The following is an 8,506-nucleotide window of genomic DNA, read 5'->3' as shown; positions in this document are numbered from 1 at the left end:
AAAAAAAATTTTAAAAAGACTTGGTTAACCCTTGCTATTGACAGTGTAAGCACAGTGTAGGCATTTACTGTTGGTCTTAAAGCTATTTATAATGTAGATGCTGGATCTAGTCTTAAAAAGCCACTTGGAATAAAAGGGCCAAGGGAGTTCCTTTATGACGACAGAGCAGTTCTGTACCTGGATTGTGGTGGTCATTATAGGAATCTATATGTGTGATAATATCTCACAGAATTATATACAGACATACCAAAAAAGCATGTAAAAATTGGTGAAATCAGAGTAGGGTGTGTAGTCTATCTAAGGTATTATGCCAATGTCAATTTCCTGGTTTTGCTATTCTTCAGTTATGTAAGATGTTACTTGGGATCTCCCTACTATTTTTTTTAAAACAATTCTACTATTTTTGGAACTACTCGTGGGCCTATAATTATTTGAAATAAAAAGAAGTTTAGAAAAAAAAGTCACTTGGAGCATGGCAACCAGGAAAATAGATTCTTCTTGATATTTTGATTCTCATAGAACATTAATACAAATATTTAGAAATATTTGGTGAATCTTGGAGAAGAAAGTCTGCCATCTCACTGTGGTTAGAAAGTGGGTTAGAGAGTTCAATTCAGTATCTCTATTACTATTTGAGGTTGTATGCTTACAGCATAAAAGTCAAAAGGCTGCTGTTGTTACAACCCTCGAAAGACTCCAGAACTGTCCTTGTTGCCTAAAATTAAATAAACATGCTATGGCATGAAAACTTGTTGACAGTAGTCAATAGAATGGCAATTTAAAAAGTTTCAAGTTTTTCAAGGTTGTTGTGTAACTACAAGTAGAATCATGAAGCATTTGGAAAAAGTAGAATTTGAATTATCAAGTGAGCCCAAGTTAGTGAGAAAATAATAAACATGTGACTACTCTTAAATGTATTATATAGAGAGATTATTCTTTTTTTCTCCCTTTCTCCCCTTTCTTTTCTCCTTTGTATTTGCATTTGAAATAGGTAGTGTCTGTGTTTTTCTCTAGACAACTTTAATTGAAACAATTCAGACAGAATGAGATGATATTCATAAAATACCTCTACTAAAATATCTTTATCACAATCAAATTAAGCAGTAGTAAAGAATAAAAAGAAAATGACCTCCAGTAAGATGAATCAAGACAAAGGAAATCCACAATATTAGAATTAAAAAAAAAAAAAAAAACATAGAGCAGAGATTAAATAATAGGAGATGAGAACACTCTGAAAAACTTTATGGTAATAAATTTGAAAAATTTATCGCAAATTGATAAACCTCTAGAAAATTCACACTGACTTAAAAAAGAAATAGATGGCTGGAATATTTCTACATGTTTAAAGGAAAATGAATAAATAATTAAAAATTTTCCCCAAGGAAAACACTAGGATCAAATGATTTTATAGATAAGTTTGCCAAACTTTCAAGGAAGAGATCATTTCTTGGAAAGAAAGAGACAAGAAACAGAGAGAACATTCCCCAACTTATTCCAAGAACAAGTATAACTTAAAATCAAATAACACTGTATATGATGAGACCATTACCAGTGTCACTTATAAATACAAATGCAAAAATTCCAAATCATAAATTCGAAAGGTAGCAGAACAAATGATGTGAAACCTTAAGGTCAATGTTATGGACTGTGTGTCTGTGTCCCCCCCCATAATTCATATTGTTGGAACATAAATTCCCAGTGAGATGGTATTAGGAGGTGGGGCCTTTGGGAAGTAATTAGGTCTAGATGAGGTCAGGAGTGTAGAGACTTCATGATGGAGTTAGTGTCCTTATAGGAGGAGAAATAGACTAGACACACTCTGCATGCATGCACCAAGGACGTTATTTGAGGATATAACAAGGAAGAGGGCCCTCACCAATAACCTGACCATGCTAGAACTGTGATCTCCAAGGACTTCCAGCATCCAAAACTGTGAGAAATAAATGTTTATCATTTAAGCCACTCAATCTGTAGTATTTTTGTTATAGCAGCCTGAACTCATTGTATGTATATGCCACATATTTATCCATTCATCTGTCAATGGATACTTGAGTTGCTCCTACCTTTTGGCTTTTGTAAATAATGCTGCTATGAACATGAGTGTAAAAATATTTGAGTCCCTACTTTCACTTCTTTTGGGCAAATACCCAGAAGAAGAATTACTGAATCATGTGGTAATTCTACATTCAATTTTTTGAAGAATCGCCACATTGTTTTCCACAGGGGCTGCACCATTTTACATTTCCATGAGCAATGCATAAGAGTTCTGCTTTCTCCACATTCTTACCAACAACTGTTGACAAAATGCCTGTGTTTTTAATGGATTTATACAAGGTAGAGCTGAAAGAGAAGAGTTTAATGATCACCTATTTCCTGCAAAACAGCCATATCCCACTCAGAAATTCAGTCCCTCAGCAGCTGACAGGTAGTGTGGCCATCTGCCTAGGCTGCCTTCACTTTTAGCTGTGACTGTATCTATATTTTCATCATGTGCCTGCAAACCTTCCATCATGTCCGAAAGGAAGACTTTAAGGGAAAAAAGAACTAAACACTATTTAGTGAGACATACATATATAGTAAAACTTAGTTTTCAAAAGGCGAGGGAATGCTAGATACTATTCATGATACTAGGTACCATTTGGAGAGAGGTGGGGGGAATACTCTCAGGGAGGAATACCATGGTATTGGTCATGTTCCAGTTTTTAAGTTGGGTACTGATTTCCTTTCCTTGGTGCTTTATATTTATGCTTTGTTACCTCCATAAATTACATGTATCATTTTGTATGTGTAATATTATATAATTTACATTATAAACCTTAAATCAGTAACTTTTATTGTTGGCCAAAGGTCTGATGCTGGTCTGAAATTTCAGCTGGTATAGTCTGAGGCAAAAAGAGAATAGAGCGAGTTTTATAAAGCTAAATTTATTCAATTTCAAGGATTGTATACTTCAATTACGTCCTTCCTTTTTTATCTGGTGTTAGAAGGACCTTTAGAAATGAAATCATAGAGTTAAAATACAGTTTGTTGTCTTGTTTGTTTTATTGTACTTACAAATGGCAAACAAAAATAGATGACCTTGTGGAAGGTCATTACCATTAAAAAATATTTTCACTAGTCCTTGAAATGAAAAATTCTAGGAATTATTGCCTTGGAGAACACAGTCCTGTATCGGGTAGCCAAACACCAAGGCTGATGATATTCTATATGGTGATTTCATTTACTGCCCTTTTCACAGAATGCATGTCTCTAATTTAAAAAGCTAAATTAGCAGAAGTATTAATTAGCCCTATCTAAAGACTCGTTAGTAAATTTGAATTACTGAGCAATGACATACTCTAAGGTCAGAGGAGCTATATTCTCAAATATCAGCTAATGATAATTAAAACTAACATTTATTGAGCATTTACTCTACCACTGATTATTCTGTATAGATTGTATTACATAATCTTTAGAAATGTTATCCTCTTTTAACCAATAACTGGAATTTTGACTAATATCTTGCTCAGTGTCACATAAGAAGAAAGGGAGCTGAATCCAAAACCAGTTTGGCAGTTTGACATGTCATCAACACTCTTAGCCTTACTTAATTGTATGCTACACATGGCACCACTATTGGAAAACCAAATGCTAGGGGCTATAGAGTAGGTACTAGGCACTAAATTCAGAATTCAGCCATCTCTCATATTTCTTGAACCCTGTGATGTTTAAGGAGTTCAGAATCATCATGCTTAAAGGGGGGATGCTAAGCTCATTGGAAACATATTATTATTGTACATCGTGGTCTTCAAATACATGTGTAGGCAGTGACCAAATTGTGTTTATTTCTTGTATACCTATGAGAGAGAGAGAGAGAGAACTTGAATCTAAAAGATTTGTTGCATAGTCACATGGCAGTTTCAGAAATTCCTTATTTAAAATCTCATACCTATAGATGGCTTAACTTTCCTTAGCTTCTGCAAATGCCATTGAAGTCTTAAGTTCTTGTTAAGAGTTATTGGCTTTTTTTTTTTTTTTTTTTTTTTTAAAGAAGCTAAATCTCCAAAGCTTTCTCTGGTGATTATGGAGAACAACACATGTGGGAGGAAGTGGGCAGTTGGAGGTGGCAAATAATTTGATTTTTTTCCTACTCGCAATCCCTGGGAAAACTTTGCCATAAAGGATTAATTTGCTCATGAGATTTCACTGAAGTTGCCATTACGAAAAAATCTAACAGGAACAGCAGGGCAGAAGCATTTCTAAAGTCTGGGTAAAAGAGCCAAAGATTTATGATGGGAAGCAGAGCACTACTTTTTCTCTTTTACTACAATTATGAGTTAAGCATCTGAGATTGATATCATTTCTCTCACATAGGACTTTATATAGACACCTGAAAGCCAACTCTGAAAAATAGTAATGGGTAGTTTTAGTTTTTCATAATTTGTCTTCATGCAGGGAAAATATTTCATTTAAAAAAAACCCAGCTTTTAGACTTAATTCATTCCCAGTTTAAAAAAAAAAATTAGAAAATAGCAAGTTGCACCATTGGTGATTTACTTGCACATCCCTGTTCTTATACTTGGGTTCTAAGCACAGATTAAATGGAGACTCCAGCAGCTTCACAGCACAGAGGTCCCTCCCCTCAGAGTCCGTCAGCCCTCAGTTTCCACCAGCAGAGAGAAGGTAGTCGACTTTAGTTAGAGCAACATTTTCTATGAAGCTTTACCCTACACCCTTCAACAAAAGTTTCACTGAATAACAGGCAAAGTTTGAGGACATTGGAGCTTCAGGCCCAGGCAAAATGCACTGCTCACTCCTCTCTCCACCAGCATGACCCCTGCCAAAGGGGTAGCTCAGGGCTACCCTTGGTCTTGTCAACTGCTGATGGTGAGAGATGAATTAACTTGAGAGGGGAAAAGCAGCAAGAAGAAAAGGGGGCTGGAAGAGGATAAGAGGGATCAGGATCGCCAGATGCATTCTTATTCATTATTTTCCTTATTCTTACAACCTCCCTGTGAAGTCATACTATTCCCATTTTTTTTTTTTGCAAATGAGGAAACCTGAGGTCAAAAATTTAAGTAACTTGCTTTCGTGCAACTTAAACTAAGTATTTAAAGTATTTAAATGAAGTAAAATCTAAGAATTTTATTTAATCCTTGAGTAAAATGAAGGATTTTAATCCCAGCCTGTCTGACAGCTTAGCCAATGTTCTTTTCACCAACCCATCCCTCTAATAGCCATTGGTGACCGGTAATCCACTTATGAATTACAACGGGGAGACTTTTTTTTTGAGGTGAGTCTGTGGCACTTAGTCAAGTAACAATAGTTGTCACTCTCTCTTGTTTAATCTTATAGTGGAGTACGACAAGGAGTTCTCCCCTCGCCAGCGACACCACAAAGAGTTCAAGTTCAACTTATCCCAGATTCCTGAGGGTGAGGCGGTGACGGCTGCAGAATTCCGAATCTACAAGGACTGTGTTGTGGGGAGTTTTAAAAACCAAACTTTTCTTATCAGCATTTATCAAGTCTTACAGGAGCATCAGCACAGGTATGAAGGCTCAAGGAACCCCAAGGGTGGGGCTGGCCCCCTTTTCTAGCCTGTCATCATATAACCCTGAGTATGTCTGTGGAAGGTAATTTGAAGTTCAGGGGCCACACATGAGCATGATGAGGGATGTATTCTGAATTGTAGTATTTAGCCAGCAGGAAGATTTTTTGCTATTAAGTTGAAGATTTTTCGCTATTAAGTTGAAGATTTTTCAAATAGTTTTCTTTTTCTAAGAAAGCCAGTGAATGGTGTTTACTAAGCATTCTTTGTGATCAGAGAACATATGACTTATTGGGGATAAAATGTTTCCCATAATTGTTTAGTCCCTATTTTGAATGATGCTGAAGGTAGCTAAAATAAATTCACACGTGAAAATTATGTATGGATGCTTACAAATGGTACTAATTCAAGTGAATAGAAGGCTATGTATTTGTGCATATGATATATACACATGTTATACATCTTATATATGATATATCTTTGAGTAAGTGAGCGTATGTGTATATGTGTGTGTGTCTCAAATGTATTTTTTTATTATTGTTATTCGAATACAAGAGAATAATAGACTTTTTTTTTTCCCATGTGTGTATTAGTCGTATTTCTTGAAATGAGGCCAGGTTGTTTCAGAAAAAAAAATTGCAATGAAATACATTCATGGGACTTCCTAGCAATAAAGAAAAACTTCCACGTTTCCACGGAGTGATTTTTAGAGGAAGGGCTAAGGGATAAAGTATTATAGCAGTTAGTTCAAACCTAGCACACAGAAAACAAGCCAATGACCTTGAATTTTGCTTACTTCTTAGGGGTCAGTTTAGCAGTTCGGGGAGAACAGAGTGCCTGATGCATAGTAGATTAGCATTGCTGCATAATTCTAAGTGTGCATGAGGTGGAAACTCAGCATGTGATATGACAGCCTGGAAGAAAGAATGCAGAGGGAGAGGGAACCTCACATTTATAGACTCTATAAGAGATTTGCCAACTTTGGTTTTATGAACTAAGTCTAGAATTTTGCTTTTGGTCCTGGAAGTCTATTGGTTTCCCAGGAATGCCCAAGGTTTTAGGAATGACTTAAACCTGTCTGTCACAAATATGCACACGAAAATAATAATGAATGTTAATTTGCCCATAAAGGTTTATTTTAGTATTGAGAGCACTGCCAACATTTGGCCCTTATGCATATTCAAATCTCTAATGAGGGAAATAAGGAAGAATGAAGGACACTTGCCAGGCTTCATGGACACTTCATGGTGTTGAACATATACACTGATTTTTGTATGTCAATTCTTAGCTGGAATAATTAAATAATAAGTAAAATATAGTCATTGTGATATCTTCAGAACAGACCAAAATTTCAGAATGAATGGGAAGTTTTCTGATATCTCATTTTCACCACTAAATAAAAGTATATTTAATGACTTAACTGGTAAGGGACTCTTTAAGAAGATAAAATTATTTCTGGCTAAATTTTTGTCTTTTATTAGTTCAGAGAGAATTGGTTTCTAGTGATTTACTGGAAACGCTTTAGCCATTGATTTTCAATTTGTCTAATTATTTGTCCCATTATATTTCTCTGGTGGAAATAACCTCCTGGTACCATTCTGGCTCAGAACTTTGTTCAGAATTCATGTTTTCTTCTGTCCTGCAGGAAAACTTTATAGTGAAAACACTAGATTGGGGGTTTTGCAACTATAACATTTTTTCAAAAATTATTATTATTTTTAAAAAGAGAGCTAGCAGACCATTTGTAAGGTTTATATTGAATTTCAGCCAAAAATGAACAACTGCCTTGTGCCTAAGATGGTGGTGTCATACTTCCTCAAGGCCAGCAGTAAGTTTGGAAAACAAAATCTCAAACAGTCCCAAGCTTTGATGACTCTGTCAAAGTGGAGTTGTAATTCCTCTGCCTTCTAGGATTGGAGTATTTGATGATCAGATGTGTTTAATTTTTGTGCATAGGAAAGGGGAAATACTGGGAGAATTTGGAGAATTTCATACTTTCTAAGGGTTCCAGGTTGGCCAGGAGGAGATTTTCTTTTCTTATGGGTGGGCCAGGAGCCCAGTCCTCCTGCTGTCTCCTAATGGCCCTCCAGAGGCCTCCAGATTTAACTGCAGGACTCCTGGGGAAGGTTCGATCTCCCATCTGCACTGTCTTGGGGTATCTTGGCTGAAAACAATTTTCCAAGCTTGTGAAGAAATTTATTTGTCTAATCTATGTTTAAGTGAAATTTGTGGTATTTGCTAGATTAACTTAACAAACGTTTGTGGTGCAAAATGGTTGGCCTCTTTGAAAAAGAAAAAAAAGGCAGATTTTTCAATGCTGTCGTATACTCAGCTAAGGCAGAAGAAGTTATGCATTGGGCCTTTCTGATATAAGGGGCAGCTAGGAAGCCCAATCCAGGGAGAGTCAAAAAAGATTCTTGGAAGATAGGCCATTGCTGTGAACTCTACAGAAACATATTCCTATGACTGATAAGAAATCATTGGACCAGGTAAGTTAAAAAAAAGTGACTACTTGAATAGATGATGCTTTGAGTAAGAACTGGGAAACATTTGAAACTTTATTCAAAACCTGAGAATAATCCCTGAGGTAGAATCTAAGTCCAGTAAAGATCTGGAGCCACCCATAAAGCGGATGGGATCAGCCAACCAACAGTGTGCACAGTTAAATCAGAATAGCACAGGATGTGCTTCGCATTTTGTTTTTTAGATGTACTCCGTGCTATGGTATGGTGTTTATATTTTAAGATGAATTTTGTGTTAATACCTGGTGTTATAAATCATTATGTTTTTATGATGACACTAGCAAAAATTGGCATTTATGTAGTACTTAGAATTTGGAAAAGAACTTCTCGTACATTTCCTCATTAGGATTTAACCATGACCCCTCCAGATAAGCTGGGCAGGCATATTACCTATTGGAGAAGGAAACGTGGCACACATGAATTTTGCCAAGTCTAAATTACGCCCAAACTATTGTCT

The 8,506-nt window shown here is 36.0% G+C and overlaps 1 protein-coding gene across 1 annotated transcript in view; it reads left to right on the top strand.

The window, feature by feature from the left end:
• The window catches only part of BMP6 (bone morphogenetic protein 6), a 157,041-nt gene that overhangs the window by 120,364 nt on the left and 28,171 nt on the right, over positions 1–8,506 (top strand). Inside the window, exon 2 of the mRNA XM_023534637.1 lies at positions 5,335–5,527. The gene's annotated coding sequence lies outside the window, so the exon portion shown is untranslated. The remainder of the gene's footprint in view (positions 1–5,334; positions 5,528–8,506) is intronic.

Source organism: Pteropus vampyrus, unplaced genomic scaffold (assembly GCF_000151845.1).
Source record: "Pteropus vampyrus isolate Shadow unplaced genomic scaffold, Pvam_2.0 Scaffold129, whole genome shotgun sequence".
In the NCBI taxonomy this organism is placed as follows: domain Eukaryota; kingdom Metazoa; phylum Chordata; class Mammalia; order Chiroptera; family Pteropodidae; genus Pteropus; species Pteropus vampyrus.
The sequence above is the reverse complement of the archived record's forward strand: the minus strand, read 5'-3'. Positions and strand labels throughout refer to the sequence as shown.